Source organism: Falco punctatus (assembly GCF_963210335.1).
Source record: "Falco punctatus genome assembly, chromosome: 9".
Taxonomy (NCBI): Eukaryota; Metazoa; Chordata; class Aves; order Falconiformes; family Falconidae; genus Falco; species Falco punctatus.
The window spans coordinates 19,721,516-19,742,253 of record NC_137589.1 but is presented as its reverse complement, the minus strand read 5'-3'; the positions used below and the strand labels follow the sequence as shown (position 1 = coordinate 19,742,253).

Below are 20,738 nucleotides of genomic sequence, written 5' to 3'. Positions count from 1 at the left end.
TTTCTGTATAAATTAAAAAAACCCAAAAAACGTTAACATGGTAATATTTTTATTTCCATAGAAAAGTGTTTATTTTGGTAGCATGCACAAAGTTTCTGCTATTCTAAAACACTGAGATTTCACAGCCGAGCTTTCATGTTCCCAGCAGAGAAGGAGGTGAGATACTCAAAGAATCTCTGTTCTTATTTCAGCACTGCACTCGCCAGCCAAATTTTCAAAGGAGCCCAGTTTGCTGACATGAATGGGGTTGCTGATGTGCCGAAAGAGAAGGAAGTGCCGGAGAACATATTCCTCGCTGGGTCCAAGTCTCTCCTATTTTATCTTTCTCTTCCATATGTTTTCTCTGTAATGAGAGGAATTATTTATCATTAAAGTGATATATAATTTAAAAATTAAAGTTAAAATTAATGAATGCTTAAATTAATTTACTGACAAAAATAAATGTCTGTCCTTCAGATCCTATAATTTTAATTGGAGTGGGTTACAGCTTAATTAACATGTATTGATTCTAGTGCTGTGCACATCTATAGGTGGGTGGACTGTGTAGCAGTGTTGGGAGGAATCCTCGCAGATGAAGGTGCGTTAAGATTTGCTGATAACGTTCTGAATAATTGTCTTGTGAAGAGACAGAAAAGTCTTTGGTCTCAAGCTGTTTTCTCTGCAGAAAGCTTAAACAAAATATGTTGTTTAAAATTAGGGCTAAGAATTGGCACAGCCACTTTGTAGATGGGAAGAGAATTCTGCTCCAAAAATATTAATGAACTGAATCATTAATGAGATGCATGAAGAATACAGAAAATTGAAAGGAAGTTGGATCAAATAAAGAAGCTGATGCAACTGGAAATTTTTTGGGAAAAAAGGTAGGCTTCAGTTTGGTCCTGGCTCTTTTGCCTGGGCAAGTGTTCCCCATTTCCTGGTGGGTGATGCTGGGGAGGAGTGTGACAGCATGGGGTGTCATTTTAAGGGAGGTGTTGGCAAATTGGCCTGCACAGGAGCAGCTGCTTTGGGCTGGTGGGAGGAGATGACATCCTGAGGCCTCTCCAACTCAAGATGTTCTGGGAGCCTGTGAAGCCTCGGAGCAGGCACCATGCAAAGCCCCTGCAAGCAGAAACCCGTAGGGTGAGGAGAGAGAAGGCAATCCTTGCTCCCTGGCACAAAACCCTCTGCCTGATGCTGAAGAATTCTTGCCTGACCTGTTCTTCATGGCAAAAGACCCACTCCCAACCTTTGCAAATCAATCTCTTTAAAGAGAACTCTGTATTTCCTGGTGTTAATATTTTATGGTTTGTCAGTGCTATGAATTAACAGAATGGAAGATGCACCACATCTCACCTTGCAACTGCAGTGCGCGACTGCCTGGCCTTCTCTAAGTGATTCAGGGTGCTGTTCCCCAGGGACCCTCTGCTATTTGTAGTGTGAGAGCTACCCACAGGAGCCTCTTGGCTCTTTGGGACAGGTTTTTGGTGTGCAAGGGCCATCCTGTTAGGGGAGGGTTTGGGCACAGGCTCCATAGCAACCTGGAAAAGGCTCTGGCAGCGTCTCTCACTCCTAACCCTATGGAGGCAGGGATGCTTGGAAAAGGGGTTTATCTCTTGGGAGGTCTATGCATCCTGGGAGTGTAGGGGACCATAAACCTGCTGCAATGGGCGAGGCGATGTGCCAGACTGTGAACAGAGCATGATCCTGTGCTGAGCTGGCAGCGCTGTTTGCTGTCTTGCCCTTCCCAGTTGAAGGCAGAGGAGGTGGAGGGTGCAGGGCACTTTCAATTCCCTGAGCTCAGTGCCCAACTCTTCTTGGCCCTTTAGGGTTTGCTGAACCCCTGTGATGCCTCAGGACTTTGCGCTGTGACAGGACCCAGTGGCAAGCTTGCAGCTCCCTCCTTTCTTCCCTGCACTGGTTTCCATGGCTGTGCTGGGCACCGAGGGCTCCTGCGTGCACGGCGGCACGAACTGGAGGTTAGCTGAAATCAGCTGTCAGCCGGACTGTTTGTAGGATGGTGAGCAGGCCCAGCTCAGGGCTGACTGCTGGCAATCAACTCTGGGGTGTGTGTCTTCGGCACTGTGCTGTTTGCAAGGGAGAGAAGCCGGTAAGTGTACGTATGTGTTCTCTCACCTTTGGGTTTGAGCAGTTTTTCTTTCCATAGCACAAGCTTCTCTTTTCTCCACACAGGTTTTCTTATTTTTTTTTAATTGAATCGTATAGGTGCAAAGAAGAAAAAAATCCCTCTAGACTTGACTCACAGCAAAATATTTAAGCTCAGATTCAGGTTGCAGAAGCAAAAAGTAAAATAAAGGAAGAGAGAAGGTTTTTTTAGGGCTCATGAAATCCCATCTCCCCTGAGCTGGAAGAGCCTTGCAGTTGTCTTCTGTCACTGCTCTCTGCACAGGGGATGGGGAAGGAGCTGAGCAGCAATACTTTGGTGAGCCCTTCACCCCCTTTTCTGCACCTAAATCCAACTTGTGACTCAATGTGCTGTTTCTTGCCTTGCAGTGGGGTAAAGAAACTAAAAAAAGCAGCCACAAAACCTACTAGCTAATGAGGTGGTGACATCTGATGTCACATATGAGCCGTGTATAAGCCACTGGCTGCTTGTATCTGGGAAGTCCCTTCACCGCTGGGGTGCAGGAGCACTGGTCCTTTCTGCAACCAGGTATCCTCTGACCTGCATCACCTGATATAGCCACTGTGGGCGATCCCATAGGATTACCCACCGCTCCCAGATACAGTGCTATGCAGGCTGCTATATTTTCAACACACAACAGGAGATGAATTAGCCCTCAGATTTCTTGGGTTCCTGAGCATTTTCAGGCAGGCACAATATTTTATCCATGTCTTCTCATATTTCACACAGCATGATCTGTTGCTGCATGGGATAAGGATGTCCTTGCTCCTGAAGTTTTCTAATTAAAGTTCTCCCTTTGGCCTATTTGCCCTTCAGGAGGGGTATTTTGATTCATCCAGCGGGGTTGGGTAAATGGAGACTTCTCTTCCAACTTGTCAAGCCCATCCCTTGCGCTGTCCCTTTTTATTAATGCATAGGCAGTGCCTTCCTGGAGACTTTTTTTTTTTTCTCCAATATATTGAATAAATTCTACATCAGGAAGGAAAGTAACTTGCAATAATGAACCATCAGTGGGTATTTAAGATTGCTTTAATGGGTCATATCGACGTAATCTACACTTTTTCCTGGGAAGATCATACTGGGCCATAACCTTAATTCATATTTATGTCAGAAGAAATTATACAGTGGAGATGGCTGAGAAAGAGCATTTCTCTGCTAAGCAGCCAGATATGAATGTACAGATCTTCTAGAAATATGCCAGGATTTGGAGGTGGGGGAGGAAATATCAGATGTTCAGGACATTTCTCTCTTGCATGGAAAAGTTCCTCAAAAACTGGTTTCTCACCCCAGGATGTAACCCAAGAAGGTATGTGCTCATGGGCCCAGAAGTGTGCAAGGCTGAGCAACTTTAAGATTACCTTCAAAAGCATCTTTATCATATTCATCTTTTTTTCAGTGCTCTGCTTTGCATGTGGCTTAGAGATGTGTGGGCATGAGAGATGCCCATAGGTGGTTTGGCCAGTTTAAGAAAAGATCAGAAGGAAAGGAGAGGCCAGTCAGAGTTATACACATAAAAGCAATGGAGGTAAATAAAATCAGTAAGGTTTGACCTTCCAGTCGTGTCCTTATGGTTATTATTCCTTGTTGGTCAGACCCCTCTGAAGGCCAAGAGTCAGCCCGGACTGGGGTATTAGTGGCATTTAGGTTGTCTGCAAGAGAAAAAGATGAAAATTGTATTTAAACCCATTCCTCTTGGCCAGGACAAGCAGTTCTGTCTTGATCTGCTGCTGCAGGGAGATGAGATAAAGTTGCAAGTTCACTCGGTCAAGATAGATGAGGGTACAGGGGAAGGCAATGAAAATAATACAAATTACTGGAGCCATCTCTGTGAGGCTGGGAGAAAGGGACAAACATGACTAATGCCGTGTGAATGATTTGCAGAAAATGATTTCTTCGACAAACTTCGCCTTTATAGAGGTAAACTGTCAAAGGCCACAATGCAAGTTTTCTGATGTGTTCATGAGTCAGAATTATTTAATGAGGAAATGAAGCAGCCGTCCCCTAGGCCTTCGAGCTGGGTTACCCAGGGGACTAATGCTCCTCTTGGCGAGAAAGAAACAAACACCGGCTCCAAGCAAAGAGCACTTGTTCTTGAGGTCACTCCAAGCTTTTCCAGACAAAATTAGGCTCCTTAATTTGAGGCTTTTGCCATGAGATGTGAAACCTAAATGCAAAAAAGGGTTGGGTAACGCAAGCATTCAAGTGTTGATGCTGGTGCTCTGTTTCTATAAACATTTCTAGTTGTTTGTATCTATACACACTTTATATTTTTCCTTTTCTGATACACCATCTTATTTTCTTGTTCTTTCCGTCAACCTTTTTGATATACCTGTGAGAAGAATCATTTGTTCAGTGTGATTATCTTTAGCAGAAGGCCAAAACCTAAAAATTAGTGGTTTTGCACAAATACAGGCTAAAGAACTAGTCTGTTTTATTGTTTTTTTAAAGTGTACGTATATGTATTTGTTGAAAAATAGGGTTTCAGGTCAGCTGAAATGATTTGTTTTGAACTCAACAAAAAGTTATAACAGGAAGTAGCAATTTAAAAAAGACCAAACCACTTCTTTGTGTGTTTTTGAAATGAGATGTTTTGACTTCTACTTTTTGAAGCAATGTTTGGAGCCAAAATGAAGTTAATGCTAACTTAAAAAAACCAATAAATGTTTGGCCATATTCCCCATTGAATCTTTTTCCCCCATTTTCCTCTTGCTTTAAATTTTGTTTAGGAAGAAGTAAGCAAAACTTTTTTTGAACTGCCTCAGAATGACCCCACCTCCCTGACCAAGAAAGAAAAAAATATCCATGTATTACATGGTTATTAACTGGTTGAAGCTCCTGTGAACAAAAAAAAACAAGGCGAAAGGAAAGCTGCCACACATTTGACATTTTCATTCTAGCAAATATTTGCTTTTTTCATTTGGTGACCCAGGCTCTGATTTGGGAAAACATTACTTGCGTGCCTAATGATGACTACGTACTTAAATCCCTTTAGCTTCTCTCCTTTCAGGGGAGTCAGGCCATCTCTCCCCCTGAACCAGCAATGCTCAAAGACTCCTTCATGGAGATCACTTAAACCTGTGGTCTGCTGGTGTACCGGCAGGCCTGTGGGTGAGGTCCAGCTGGGGAAGTCCTCCCGTCTCAAGTGTCCATCCCATCTGGCTCTCAGATGCTTGCACAGATGCTCCATGCAGTGACCATCCGTTGAGGTGCAGGATGTGCTCATGAAGTGTGACTTGAATTTTTGCTGCTCTGAAAATGGGAGAGTAAGCCATCAGTGCAAGCCAGGAGAAATGGGAGTGACATCTGAGCAGTCCCCAGGCTGTCCGAGTACAGGAGTGCCTGAAAATAACTCCTGCCAGCATGGCAGAGCCTGGAGCTATCTTGGGAGCTATCTTGGATCCCTTTTTGCGTGGCAAGGGACACCAGAAAACTGGATGCCACAGAGGCTGCTGGAGGAAGGCCAGCTGGAGGGGAGGTGACATGTGGCCTGAGCTGCAGGACAGGTACGAGGGACGTGCACTTTGCTTCACCCCTGCTGTGACAAGGCTTTGAAGCCTCCTCCCTGCTCACTGCGCAGGTATGGCTCCTGTCAGTGTGTCCCAGGGGCAGCAAAATGGCTCATGCTTCCATGGAAAATGCTGGTTTGAAGAACTAAGTGAGAGAGGAATGCGTTTTTCCTCACTTTCCCAACCAGAAGGTTAATGAGGTGGCCAGGTGAGTTTGAGGGAAGTTGCAGTCTTTTCATCATATTGACGGGTGGATGCATTTTGTTTCTTAGAGTACGTTTAAGACTTTAATTAAATCAGGAGTATACTCTCTGCAACTCATCACCTTCTTAAGGCCTTGTGTGGTGGGCTGACCCCGGCTGGATGCCAGGTGCCCACCAAAGCTGCCCCATCACTCCCTTCCTCAGCTGGGCAGGGGAGAGAAAATACAATGAAAGTCTTGTGGGTTGAAATAAGGACAGGGAGATCACTCAGCAATATCCGTCACAGGCAAAACAAATTTGACTTGGGGAAAATTAGTATAATTTATTACCAACCAAGTCAGAGCAGAATAACGAGAAATAAAACTAAACCTTAAAAACGCTTTCTCCCTACCCCTCCCTTCTTCCTGGGCTTAACTTCACTTCTGATTTTCTGTCCCTCCTCCCCTCCAGCAGTGCAGGGGGACAGGGAATGGGGGCTGTGGTCAGTCCATCACATGTGTCTCTGCTGCTCCTTCCTCCTCACACTCTGCCCCTGCTCTAGCCTGGGGCCCTCCCATGGGAGACAGTTCTCCACAAACTGCTCCAATGTGAGTCCTTCCCACGGGCTGCAGTTCTTCACACACTGCTCCAGCGTGGGTCCCTCCCACGAGGTGCAGTCCTTCAGGAACGGCCGACTCCAGCATGTCCCCCCCACGGGGTCCCCAGCCCAGCCAGCAAACCTGCCCCAGCCCGGGCTCCTCTTCCCACGGGGCCACAGCTCCTGCCAGGAGCTGCTCCAGCACGGGCTGCCTATGGGGTCACAGCCTCCTCTGGGCATCCACCTGCTCCGCTGCGGGGTCCTACATGGGCTGCAGGTGGAGATCTGCTCCACAGGCTGAGGAGCATAGACTGCCTCACCGTGGGCTTCATCATGGGCTGCAGAGGAATCTCTGCTCCAGCACCTGGAGCATCTCCTGCCCTCCCTCTCTGACCTGGGTGTCTGCAGCGTTGTTGCTCTCACATATTGCTACTCCTCTTTCCAGCTGAATTTGCCATTTCCCCCCCACCTCCTTTCTTATCCCAGAGGTGCTCCCACCGTCGCTGACGGGTTCAGCCTTGGCCAGCAGCAGATCCGCCTTGGAGCCGGCTGGCATTGGCTCCATTGGGCACAGGGGAAGCTTCTAACAGCTTATCACAGATGCCACCCCTGTAGCTCCCCTCCCCCCCCGCTACCGAAACCTGGCCATGCAAACCCAATATACCTGGATTCATTATTCAGTATTGTTTTTTTCAGCTTAAAATAAGCTTTAAAGACCTGTTATTGGAGAGATTAAAGTTATAACATAAACAAGCTCATATACATGTTGTTTTTCCACAGAAGATGCTTTTAGTATCATATTTAATGTTCCAAACAAAACCATTGCTTATAGCAAGCTTTGCAGTCTGGATGTCTTTGAAAGGGTAGATATGGACCCTGTTTGATCTTGCACTATTTGGGGGGTTTGATTTGCATTTTGTGGCTCTTATCTTGTAAACAAATAATTCTTTATATGTCTGTCGATCAGGATGTTGCCCACAGAGCTCTACAGAAATAGGAGACTGCTCTGGAGGGTGCAAGACACAGATTTAGGGGCAAACGGAGATCAGGGGTGTAAGAGCACTTTTGCTTCGAGGTTTGGCTCATCACAGGAGAGACAGGACGTAACCGTTTTGTTTTCCTCACTTGCCTTTTGATTTTTTTTGAAGAGGTTCCAAACTGCACCTGGCAGACTGCAGGGGCGAAGCCACTGCTGGCATGATTGTTGCCGATGAATCTTCTAGAAATTTACAACGCCTTGCCCAAAACGCAGAGAGGTGCAATAGTTGCTCCTGGGCACTTGGCCTCTGGGCATGGTCCCAGTGCCCAGGGGGATAAATACCACACACAGAGCTAAGTTCATCTGTGCATCTGCATTCAAGGGCAGGGAGAAGAGGAAGAGGGCAGTGCTCAAGAAAGCTTATTCATTCATTTGCTCAAGGGATGCATCATACTTGGAGCTGCGGGTCAGATAGGGGTGGTTGTTAGGGGAGGGCCCTTAGTTCGTTGCAGGCTTGCTCTTGGCCTGCAGTGACCTGAGCCATTGGAAAGCTTGTGGCCAAGAGCTCCTCAGGAGGCTTTCTGCTGGTGGCTGATGCCTGCTGGAGAGGAAAACCCAACAGGAGCAATGGGGAGGCTCTGAGGGTCTGGCTGCACCAAGCCACTTTGTCTTGTGCTGCCATGGAATGTCACGCACATCCCTGGGGCACAGGGCAACCCTGGGTGAGCCCTTGAATACCACTCCCAGTGGGGTGGGAGACAGGTACCCCCTGGTCCTTTGAAAGGCAAACCCGCTAAAAAGCCACCCTACAAATCTGGCTGCCTCCCAAGCTGCCCCTGCATGGTGGCACTACTAGTTTGTGAGTCTTTCACGGTGGCAACCAGAGCATCAGCTCTTTCAGCACATGTGCACAAAAGGGAGGGTGCAGGAATGAATCAGACGGTCACTGCTGTTGTGTGCAAGCAAGTTTTTCTAATGTAGTTATCTCTTGTTTCTGTAAAGGTTATAAAAGTAAATAATCCTGCTATAACACAGTGTCCTTGTAGTCCCTGCCTAGCTCCATGGATAACTCTTCTTGAGGCTGACTGGTGGTGATTAATACGCTACAGAGGGAAATTATTTTTTTTTTTGAAAGGGAGCAAAGGACTAAAGCTGAGAACTTGCCTTGAAGAAGCTTGTTCCCTTCATTTCCCCTGTGCTTGCAGCTGATTAGCTTTTGTTTCTTCTTCCAGCATTAACTGGGGGAACTGCTGTGGTTTTGTCCCTCCTCCCCTGCAACATTGATCCCCAGCACTGTGAGGATTAGCAAGTGGCCAAACACATCAGGAGGTGACCTTGCTCTGCCATAAGATCCCTCCTCACAGGCCTGGACTGCTGGGCTGCCATGGGGAAGCAGACAGCATCCCCATGGACTGGGTAAGTGACATCAAGAGTCTTTCTGCACCCAGTGTAATGCCTGGGGAGTCTGGAGAGGGACCGGGGCAGGGATGTGAGCAGGAATGAAGCACAGAGCTGGGCAGGAGAGATGCTGACCCTGTGTGGGAGGGGCTGATGTGTATTACTCCCCTTCCTGGCAGTTTTGCTGTGCTGAATTAATATTTATGCAGGTCCTGTCTCTGTAGTGGATCCTCTAGCACTCTTGCAGAGAACTGTGTTGGGTAGTGCCTTATGCTGTAGCCAAGAAATGGGAGACAACTGCAGGCTAGGTTGGTGCTGGCCAGTGTTTCTCTGAACAGCATGGCAGGGTACCAAGTACATGTAATACAGCTGCCAGGTATCTTATGTCCTAGGTGCATAACAAAAAGCACCTCTGTACTGTTCGGATGCAGTTAGCTGGTTACCACCACCACCACAGTCTGCTGAAAGCACAGAGTGAGGCATACACCTGTTTTGCAAAAATAAGGAGAGTAATGAAAACTGTCCTTTTCCTCCTTGAAAATTCTCAGTATTGCACCCCTCTCCCTCTGTCCCATATGTGTAAATTGTCTTACATGGGATTTAAATTCTCTGGGTTTGCATTCCCTGATTTACCAGAACCACTTCATCTTTGTGGACCACAAATGTTCCTCTGAGCCATCCAGTTCTATTTGCTACCCACAGACGTGGCTTCTCCAAAACTCTCCAGTTACTGGTCAGATCTCTTTTGACCTTTGAAAGCTTTGGCTTGGGGGGGAAGATCTTCCACCCCAGGATGGATGCTGCTCCCTGTGCAGGGATGCTGCAAAATAAATTCCACCGTGAAGAAGGGAGAAGCATCTCATCTTCCTGCTTCCTAGATTTAGCTGCGCCATTAGCTGGACCCTGCACATAAAACTAATTTTATAATTTGTAAATGTAGCTGAGTGGGTTTTATAGAGGAATGTTGGGAAGTGCTGAAATACCTTCAGTAGATTTATAAAGAAGTTCAGTGCATAAAGCTCTCTCCCCTCTTCCACCCCCCTCCCTCTGTCTGGAGTTGCATACAACAGAAAACATGTCCATGGTAAGGGCTTTGTGGCCAGCACTCAAGCCTTTAATTTTGCTTTTACAAGACAGTTTTATAACATCAAGAAGAATGGAAAAGCTGCAAGGCATGCACACTCAAGATGCTGTGCTCCTGGAAAGCTTTGGATGGGCTCCAGGCAATGTTTGGAGGCAAAGAAAGATTAAGGTCTTGGAAAGAAGAAAAAATAATCAGCCAAGCCCTCATCCCACAATATTCCTGTTCCTGTGAGCTGGGAATGTCATTGGAGCACAGGAAGGACAGAAAAAATGTGTTTCTGCAATGTCATGTGTCTGAGGGTGAGTTTTGATTGCATCAAGAATAGCTTCTTCTATTCCACCCTATTGAATTTTCCATATGTAATGAAAATAAGCCATCCCATGATCTGGAAGACTAAAAAGCCTGCCTTTCACTTGTGGTTGGGCTCATCATAGGGTTCCCGTGTGGTTTCTCTGGAGTTTAACAAGGGAGAAATTCTCAGTTGCTGGCTATTCCCCTGAATCAGAAATATGCCTCCCCTATGTGCTTTCACCAGGGAAGATGACATTTGTAGTACCCAGTGGTTTTTTTGGAGGGGATCTCTTCCGTTCTTTTTGGATGTAATTATAATAGACTGACAGGTTTGGAAATGGTTAGCTAAGGGACAGACAGATGGATGTTGTGACTGTGTGTACCCTGTTTCCTTAGGAAACCAGACTAGCGAGCAAGCCTGGATGTGTCAGAAAACACTCATATCACAAGTGCCTGCCTTATACAACCCCGGCCCCATATGAGGGCTTTATGGGGTCAGGCAAAGGGTTATGGACCCAGAGATCTGGATTAGCAAGCCAGGGCCAGGCTGATAATCAGCATTCATAGAGCAGCCTTATCATAACCGGCAGCAGCCCTCCGCTCCCCCCTCTTTATCACCCAAGGACTAAGCAAATGTGTTGGCCAGCTTTCCTCCTTAGCTTTCTACTGGGGATTATCAGAAGATCTTGCCTGGTGTGGAGAAGGATCCTCCCAGGCCAGTCTCCCCACCTCTGGCTCAGCAGTTTGCAGATTAATCTCTGCGTTAAGACCTTACATACCTGAAAAGTGTCGGAGGGTGGCTCAGAGCCGGAAAGATTGCCTGAGTGTATTTTTCCACTCCATCTCTCTGTTTTTTTATGTTCTTGGTTGTGTTTTCTTTTAACGATTCCCACCTTGGACTCTTTCCTGACTTTTCTTCTCCCTCTCTCTCTTTTTCTCCACCGCCGCCCCCCATCTTTCTATTGAACACTGATGGAAAAAGAGAGTGCTTTCCTCCTGCCTGCTTAAATCTTTGGCTGACTCTCACAGAAAACCAGTCACACTTACTGCAGCTCCCAAAGCCTTCAAATCATCAGAGGAGAGGGGAGGGGGGAGCCACAGAGGCAAGGAAATCATTTGTATAGGCATAGAGTGAAGAATCACCTTCCTTTAAACTCGTGATCTGTCTGTGTTTGTACAGATTGCTGTCTCTGATCTTTTTTTCTCTGCCCAGTATCTCTTTTCTATTATCTTTCCTCTGCCTTTGCTGTTGGATCTGTGGTGTGTCCCTTATTGCTGGGACATCTTGCTCCCAGGAGAGATTGAATAAGGACACTGAGACTTGATGATCCAGATTATTGACAAGAAATCATTACTAAAACCTTTTAATGCATCTTCTGTAATTGATACAGCAATAGGGGAGGGCAGTTTTTTTCCTGTAGATGCAGGAGGGGTTTTTTTTCCCCCTTAATGTCTTTAAAAGGACTGAGCATGGTGTTCTTCAGCCATTTACTGATGGGTTAAAACGTCTTGGTGCCAGATGCTTTGGGCTCTGTAAATATTGCCCTCTTTGCTACTTGCAGATGAGTATGCTTGCAGGGAAGCAGATGGAGCCCAAAATACTGAGCAGTGGAAGACCCTGAGGGGCAGAGAGCTCCCTCCCAGCTAAGCACCATCCTATGCATAATATTGGGGTCCCCCTTTTAGCTACCAAGCTGCTTGGTCACCCGTGTATGCCTATGGCCCAAATTGTGGCCTTATTGCCCTGAGTTAAGTGGGGTAGATCCTACAGGGGAGAGAGCAAAAGAGGTGCTCTGAGCAGGGCTGAAAACACCCAAACCTCTTATCTGGGCCATGCGGGGCAAAAAGCAGCATGGCTGGGGTGAGGACAGTGGTGTTGGTGTCTGTAAGGAGCCCAAGGAGGGGAGGGATGGGAGTCTCTTGGGGTGAGACTTGGCAAAGCCCCTATTTCCTCAACCAAGACTATCTTCTGGCCATCTCCCTTGGCTTTTTGCTGGCACCTGTTGCTAGGAGATAGAAGATGCTTTTGAAGTATCTTTGGCTGCCCTCTGCCTTCCTGGAGAGCTTCAGGTTTATGTAGTCTCCCTGCTCCTTTCCTCCATTCAGACTCATCCCTTTCATCTTTCTCCCCTTGCCTCTGCGCACCGGTCACGAAAGACTCGCTGTGTCCTCCGGCTGCAACGTGGTGCTGTGTTTGCTGTAGGGTGCTTGGTTCAAATGGTGCTGTGAGCCTGCTCCCCCAGCCCACTTATTTTAATTAGCATGGGATTCAGCAGCAGACACCTGTGAACTTAACTTCTATGCCAGATGCTCATGTTCCTCCCCAAGGATGGAGGAGCCAGGACTAAGAAAAAGCAGTTCCTCTGACACGTATGCAACTCCTTCTGCATGCAGATATGGGCTACACAGGGAACCCCTACTACCTGCTTGGTCAGGACTTTGCCTTCAGGATGTGCAACAGCTTCTCAGCTCTCTGCAGGCATTTCTCTGCTCAGTGGGTTTTGCTCGGGCATCAGCCTCACTTCAAATAAAAGCTTTATGGTGCTGCTGTTAGGAAGCCAGGTAGCAGACAGGGGTTTCCTTGAGGGTTAAAATAAAAAGGGAGGTGAGGGATACTGCAGAGGCACAGATGAGAGTAGGGATGAGTACGTGAGTAGGGGCGTTTGCCCCAGTTCTGGGTTCTAAATCACTCTGTGTGCCTTTAAAGAAGAAAAACCAGCAAAAATAATCAAGCAATGTATAAAAAGAGAAACCTGTTCTCACTCTTACAGACATGTGCTTGCAGCCCTCTCCCACAGCCGCAGAGCTGCATACACAGAGCAGGTGGTCACTTAGGGCAACAACGTGTTTAGTGATTGCCTAGCGAGTAAGTGACATTTTCCAGCTTGCCTAAGGATGCAAGAAAAAAATGCATATATGTCTCCACCGGACCCACGAGCTGGTGCTGACCTATATACATGCACAATTATACACACAGGGAGATGCATGCTTCCCCACCTTGGAGCAAGGGGCTGAGCCCAGTGTGGCTGTATGCTAGGGTGAAAAATAGCCAACATGGAGTTTTTCCTGAGAAACCTCCTAGATCCAGGGATGTCAGTGGAGGGCAAGGGCTTGGCAGGAGCTTAGCAGGGTTGAAGTGATGTATTTAGCCCAGCTCCTGTTTATTTGCCTTTGGAGTGAGGGGTGAAGCTGGTTTGGAGGGAGCAACGACAAATCAAGCCAGTCTTCTCTCTCCGAATCCATTAATGCCCGTTGAGCGAGGGGCTCCCTGCTGAGGCCCGCGACCTGCCTTGAAGGCAGTCAGGCTGGTACCCCTCTGGTGCTCTCTCCTCCTCCTGTCCACACTGATTTACTATTTCCCATATTTCATTTCTGTTATGGCTTGTGGCAGCCATGTTTAGCGATTGCTTCACACATGCATCATGCTGCAGGTGTCATAGCATAATGGCTGGTGCCTTTGTTTAATTTCCAAAAAACTCCCCTTAAACCACTAAACCCCAAGCCAAACCAGTTTTATCCTACCTTTAAAGCTGAGATTGCAGAAGAATGTTCCATGGGAAGTGGAGAAGTTTTCAGTGATATCTTACTTTTCCCTTTGCAGCCTCACCCTAAGATTTGTTTTCAACATTATGGGCATTGAGTTCTCAGGGAATGCTTTATTTTGGAGTGTTAGCAATATGGAAATGAAAAGTAAGGATCAGTCTCAAGAGCTAAACTGAGCTGTGTAAATTAAAATGAAACTTTTGTGGGAACTTCTTCCTTTGGGCCTGCCTGTATAAATATTAACTCAGGCTGGTTGGGGTCAACTCGGAGGCAGGTCTTGCTTCATCACCAAGAGGTCCTTTTGCTCTACTACACCTGGACAGCATCAGCTGTTTGAGCCTGAATTCCACCTGTGCTTCATATATGGAAAGGGGAAAGCTCACTGTAGAAGGAAGGATAAAAACCAATTTATTCTGTAAGGAAGGGCTCATCCTACCTGGCTCCCCAGCAGTGATGCAACACATAAGCCTTGCCATAAATGCATTAAACTCCATGCTAGAAGCAGCAAGGGCTTTCTGCTCCTCTGCACTTCCTCCTGCTCACCGTCATGCTTGGGAACATATTGCTCATGTCAAACTTGAGCGAGACAAACTGCTTTCCCCGCACCCCATCCCTGGGCTGCTGTCATCTGTGTGGCCACCATTCCGTCCCACTTAACCGCTCGGGCTAATGAGGGAAATCAATCACGGTGCCTTGGGGCTGGCCATCCATCTCCACCAGCACTGCCCCCTCCTCAGCAGCTCCGGAGGGGCCAGGGGAAGCCTGGCCACTTCTGTGGCACAGTGGACAGCCTGAGCTTAGGTTCCTCATGAGCATCCTGCAGGAGAAGGGTGCAGGTTGTAGGGAATTGCGATGCTAGAATTAAAAGCTAATATTTCAACAATGCTGGATGTTTTGCAGTTGCTGTCTTGGTATTAATAATTTTCCTTTAGCTAGGAGATGTTTATGCTAGATCTGCTTGTTTCTAGCTGAAAGAAACCCATTACAAGACCACCTTGAGTCCTCTGTAGCAGGCACTTCTCTCTTTTAGTAGAAATTGTTGGCTCAGGAAGGCCCCAGTAATGCAGAAGTGTAAAATCACAGATGAAGTGAGTTGTGTTGGAGGATGCTGGCCATTTGCTTTGTTTTTAACACCCAATTTCTGCAAATTCCCTGTGGAGGTGCTTGAAAAGAACATATTTTCCCTTATTTTTTCCCACTAGTTTTGTCATTCTGACAATTGGTTGATGTGTTGGTTGTGTTTCTAATGCTGCTGGAAATGGTCTTGGCTTTCGTGGCTTTGAGCCAGCACCAAATGTGATTTCCGCAAAGGAAATGGGCAGGTGTTATTTGTAGGAGAGCAAATTGTAGTGGGGTGCAATAGGGCCAGAGGAACAGTTATCTACTGCCTATTTTACATCTTGACAACAGCTTTCCTTATTTATTGTAAGGCTAGGGATTCTTTGAGGATATTTCCATTTTTCTCTGCTATTTCTGGCGGTTGTGCTACAGCAAATTGGTCTCTGGCTGCACCTTTTCTCCTCCATTTTGGCTGGAGGGAGCCTGTCTTGCTTGCTGGGTGATCAAAAATCATCCCACGAAACGGTACCCAGTCCTGCAACGAGCCATTAGGGGATACAGTATTAAAATAATGCCTTACTCAGCAGCGATGCAGTGGTGCATGGGGACAATATTGTGTCCCTCTGCACTGCCTTATAGAGCGCTGGCACCTCCCCAGGGTTAATGGCCACCGAAACAGAGTGATGTACACCTTCGCCTCTGCTTTTGGTGACGTGAAGGATGGCTTGCACTGGTTGCTGTCAAAAGGAGACTGAGAAGGAGGGGGAGAAGTTTGTTATTCTGCATGGAGTGCAACAAAGCTGCTGTTGAGCCCAGGAGCTGCTCTAGGTCATTGGTGAGAAGGGGAGAAAAGCATGCTTACACAAGGCAGAAAACTGGTTTTGGTTGGCTAACAAACATTTTTGGATAGGTTGAAAAGCAGAGCTGCTCTTCGACAGAGTTTTTTTTAAATGTCAGCCTAATACCAGCTGCAAAGACACCGAGTTTTTGTGCCTCTGCTTTTCTTAAGATGTCATATCTAGGAACTAATCACCTCCCAGAAATGATTAGGATGGTGACTGCATTGCAGTTGGGTTTGAGCTGTGCCCTGGGCGAGTCCTGAGGCAGTTAGCTGCATTTATTGATCTGTCCCTTTTTCACTCACATTGAAGGAAGACCATGCTAAGTACCAGCACCTAGTTAGAAAATGAGAAAAGACTAGTGGCATGAGAGATCTAACTTTATTAACATTGTTAATCAAATATTTAAACAAAATAGCATAAAATCTAGTTTCATTAAAGCTCTGTGGATTTGCTCACCATACGCTATGTATGTATATTGATGTGATGTTAGCTTTTTCCATCTTTTGAAAGCTTTTCTGATATTCTAGCTCTTACTAAAGTGCGCATTAAACAGTCCAAATGCCTCCTTGGCTGACTGTCTTAAAATTCTTGAATCCAAGTTCCCTAGCCTTGATCACCTAAATATATCTTGCGTTTGTAGTTGCCATATTTTGCCACTCTTGCATAATCTTTAGTTGTTAAGAAGTCCATGGATTTGACTTCTTCCCCAAATGCTAAGTGAAACAGCAATATTTACATCCCATATAGTCTGCTGTCAAGTTCTGTCTTTTCACAAGAAAAGCAGGGATGAGACCTCTTATTGTTCTCCACTCTGCTGGACGTAGCTTCCTCCTTTTGCAATATGAGCTGCTGTCTAACACCGAATAGGATAATATTTAATCTGACGGACATCATATGGTTTCACAAAGTGGTGTAGCGTAATTGGAAAAAGAAGAACGGTTCAGGATTATGGTGAGACAACTCAGCCAAAATGTAAACTGAATACATTACAAAGCACTACGGGACTCGCTTGTGTTCCAGCACACTATTTATGATCTTTAACTGAATCAAAATAGCTGACAGGATAAAAGATGAGCCTGTCTCTGTTAGTTTGCAATTAGACACACGGCTCACAAGCATCTGTTTTCTAGGAGAGATCACTGCTGGCAACTGTATGGCTCTTGTTTTCCTCGAAGGGACACCGGAGCTGGACCGAAGAACTGGGGCTGTGAAAGGGCTGCTAACATGATAAAAAAAATGAAACTAGTGTTTTCAGAGGGAAGGCGAGGGAAGCCTGACTTAATTAAATTAGCAAAACGAAAGCTGAGGAAGATAGCTCCCTATAAATACGTTGGCGGAAGACGAGGAGGGGAGAGCATCAGCAAAGGAGAACTATTTATGCCTGAGGACAGCGTTAGCACAAGAACAAATGTATGTAAACAGGCCCAGAATAAATTTAGCCTGGAAACTGGAAGATCGTTTCTGACAATTGGAGAGCAATCAGACTCTGGACCAGCCTCCCCGTGGGAACAGAGGGGATAAAACCCTTCCTGCTTTTAGCAGGAGATTGCAGGAAGGCCGGACCCGTTGAACCAGGGATGCCATGTAGCTCAGCCCTCCTTCTCCTTTCCTTATTTTTCTATGATTTCAGCCTCAGCCTCATATTTATGGCTATTCTCATCACGTCCCAGCCCTCCTCCCTGTCCCCTGATAACATATCTTGGTTGCTGGCTTCATTCCCTTCTGATGCAGGTGGCTTTCTTCTAACTGTAATAACTTTCCCTTGTGGTCAGGAGCCTGCAGTATTCTTGGTGCTTTTTAATTTTTTATCTCTGTGCCCAGTCCCTCTTTGTCCGTTTGTCCTTCTTGCATGGAGGAGGCCAGGCAGGGGACAGGTGGTGTCCTCCAACCAAGGTGGCTCTGCCAAACCCCACGCAGGTAGGAGACTCCCTGGTGAGACTCTGCCATTTCCTGCCTGGTTTAAATAGGCATAAAACGGTGATCGGAGCCTATTTCCAGCCCTTGTGCAATATGGCCCTGAAAATAACTCATCCCACTGATGGAGAAGGGCTTTTTGGAAATCCAGTGTACTCCCTTTTGCACACCTGGGAGCCACAGATGCTGAGCAGCCTTGGGAGGCTTAATGGCAGTAGTTTGCAACCTGAGCTCTGGGGGACACCCCGTTATTTGCACAGCTCTTTCTAGGACTGGCAAATGAGAGATGCTTCATAATACCCTAATTGGCTTTTTGTGTGTCTTTGCTTGTGTTTCCCTCAAACTGTTGTGAAAGGGGTGCAGAGAGTAAGGTTGCTGAGCTCACCTTGTCTACAGGGATGCTTCCAGGATGGCACCAGTGATGCTTTTGTCTCACAAGATTGGATGTTTCTGTTTGGTTTAGGTGCAGCAATGAAGCTTATGCATTCAAGTTGCCTTTTTGCTAAAAATACAGGCAGTGGATGGATGCAAGTGGGTGTGAGGAAGAAAAGGGATTTCTTTGCTTGCAGGTTGTACCCATTACACTAGACTGGAGCCTTTCTTCATTTATTACTGTAATAACTAGAAAATACACTCTGAAGCTTCCCAAAAGGCTGGAGGCCTTGTGAGGAGAAGCATAAGACCAAATGCCTTCTGCAACCAAATCATAATGTTAAACCCCAAGCGTTATATCCTGTCGCCCGTCTCCCGCCCCTCGCCCCCCCCCCCCCCAAATAAAACCCCACAACTTTGTAAGGGTATTATATAAGCTTTCTGGATTATCTAAAGAGATCTGTTCAGCAAGGTAGTTGAAATACTGGATTTTCAGGAGAATTAAATTTCTGCCTATGTGTGTTTTGGGCACCTAATTCCTCTAAGGCCTTTAAAAATGCCTGCCTTCATTCATATTCTCGGAGTGTCACCGCTTAACTAGCCTTAGCCGCACGCGTGCTACATCAGATATTCAGACAATTCCTCTTGATGAGGGAGCAAAGCTTTGTGCTAATACTTCTATTCTGCATGCGCACAGCTCTTGCAAAGGACTAGCAAGTGCATCTGTTTGAACTTTACACTGCCTTCATTTCATTTCAATTATACATTTAGTTATCATTATCAATCGCACCACATGTGGAAGTTGGGGAGGGGGGATGTGGAAGTGAAGGCAGCCAAAATGAAACTCCTTCACTGTGATGCTTCACCTCATTTCCTAACCTACAGTCTCGCATCTTGAAAGCATGTATTTCTAACCCTGTTAATGCCCATCTTTTGTAAAACTGTTCTCTTTCCCTCTCATTATTACAGGTTTTATATTCATTCTTACCAATTCTCTTTTCATAAAGCAAAACAGAAAAGTTATCTGATCAGAATACATTAAAAAAATAATCCTAAACAGTGCCACCAACCAACTAATTTAGTAAAGCAACAGTTTGCACACATCAAGGTTTTTTATTCCTTTAATGCTTTGACACATAATTGGGCCACAGGTAAAGTTGAATAAATCATTTATGCAAGGACAAAACCACGGACTTTCTCAGCAGAGTGGGAAGCCTTTGCTGTGCTTCCTTCCATGCTGAGGGGCAACTGAGTGCCCAGACCTGGTGGTTGGGTCACTGAGGAAGGACTGTGGGGCCACATGAGCTGCCTTCCCCAGCTGAGAGGACCCAGCCCTGCAGAAGGCTCAGTTTGGGTTCCAGCTTCCCTGGCAGCGTCAGGGAGGGATTCGGGCTGTGAGCTCCCAGGCTGCAGGGTGCTACCTGGGACAAATCCCTGCAGTGGGTTGAGTGGTACCGTGGAGATGGCACTGGGGTGTGACTGGTCAAACTCCTCTTTGATGGGACAAGACCTTAAAGAGGGTGAATTGGTAAGAATTTAATTTTCAAAACTTCTGCCTGCTTCTTCAAACTCCTCGCCATCCCATTTTTTTTGGTGTGGACCCACAGAATATGGCCCCAAGGCAGCTGTATCATTGTCAGAATTGTACATAGTCTGATCCTAACCAAGTCAAACCTCATACGCCAATTATGAGGCAGTTGGGCTATGTCTTATGCAACGCCCCCCCCCCCAAAATTAAGCCCTTTATTTTGTGTGTCCATAGAATGACTTCATAGCACTGCATATCCTGGTTTTCCTCAATTCCTGCCTTTGTTGATTTGGGTCCTAAAGTAGCAAAAAAGAATATTGAAATTCTCAAGACTTCTCTTTATTTATTTAGTGTTACCTTGGCTCTGCTCAGTTAGGGTGCCTCAACATTAAGATTGTACCAGCTGAGCCCTGCTGTGCAATGCATGGGAGTCTTTCTACTTGCAGCCCCCTGAGTGCAGGCAGAGAGTAAACTGATAATTGTTTGGTAACTCACACCCAAAAGCAACGCTGTGCTCAACTCCAGCTGCTCTCCCATGTGCACCCAGTCCAATTCTTGTCGTCTCCTCCCACTGCCATTGCCCTAATGCGTTGCTTCTGGGATGCTGTTCTATAGACTGTTTTGGGAGGAATATGTTAGATGAGGTAGAAAACTAGGCTGAATTCCTTGCTGGACCTCTCAGCTGAACTGCCTTCCTTCATGCCTTTCCAGTGCGTCTGTCTGGTAGCATAAAGGAAAACATCATTAATTTTCAGCCTAATCCCTACTGAAGTATTGAGCTTCTCCTGATGACCAGGAGCAGTCTAGGAGATGCCAAGAGAACTTATGTGTCGGTCAGGGCTGTGGGAAGTGGTCATCCTGGCTGGTGGGTGCAATTTGCTTGGAGGTGCTGCAATGCAGCTGCCAGTTTGCCCTAGGACCAGACTTACAAGGCTTTTTGCTGTGGCCTTTATCCCATTTCAGGAGCAATGCCCTGTCTGTCTCTTCAGTAATAATTACTGACTCTTGTCCATGGTCTTGAGATGAACTGGTCTCTCTGTGCAAGTGCTGCCAACCCTGCATCCCCTCTGGAGTTGTGCAGGGACAGAGTGGGCAGCAGGAAGCCCTGGGGCTAGCATTGGCTGCTGCTCCACAGTTGAATGGGGAAAGAGAGAAGGAGGATGGAGGAAGAGCTGCTAGAGCTCGTGCTTGGGGTCCTCCTGTGTTTATCAGTGATCTCTTCAGATCTGGGCTGGCGCCTATTGCTGCTGGTGTGATCCTGGCAGAGGGGCCATGCTTGTCCCTTCTGCACTCATCTCTGTGACCCGCCACTGTGGCGTG

At 46.5% G+C, this 20,738-nt stretch overlaps 1 long non-coding RNA gene across 2 annotated transcripts in view; it reads left to right on the top strand.

The window, feature by feature from the left end:
* Positions 1–20,738, top strand: part of LOC308069302 — a 90,576-nt gene that overhangs the window by 34,976 nt on the left and 34,862 nt on the right. The window contains exon 3 of one of the 2 annotated variants that reach the window (XR_013930336.1): positions 192–8,803. This is a non-coding gene — a long non-coding RNA (uncharacterized lncRNA). Of the gene's footprint in view, positions 1–191; positions 18,284–20,738 lie in introns of those variants that run through there. The other variant, XR_013930337.1, reaches the window with a different exon arrangement.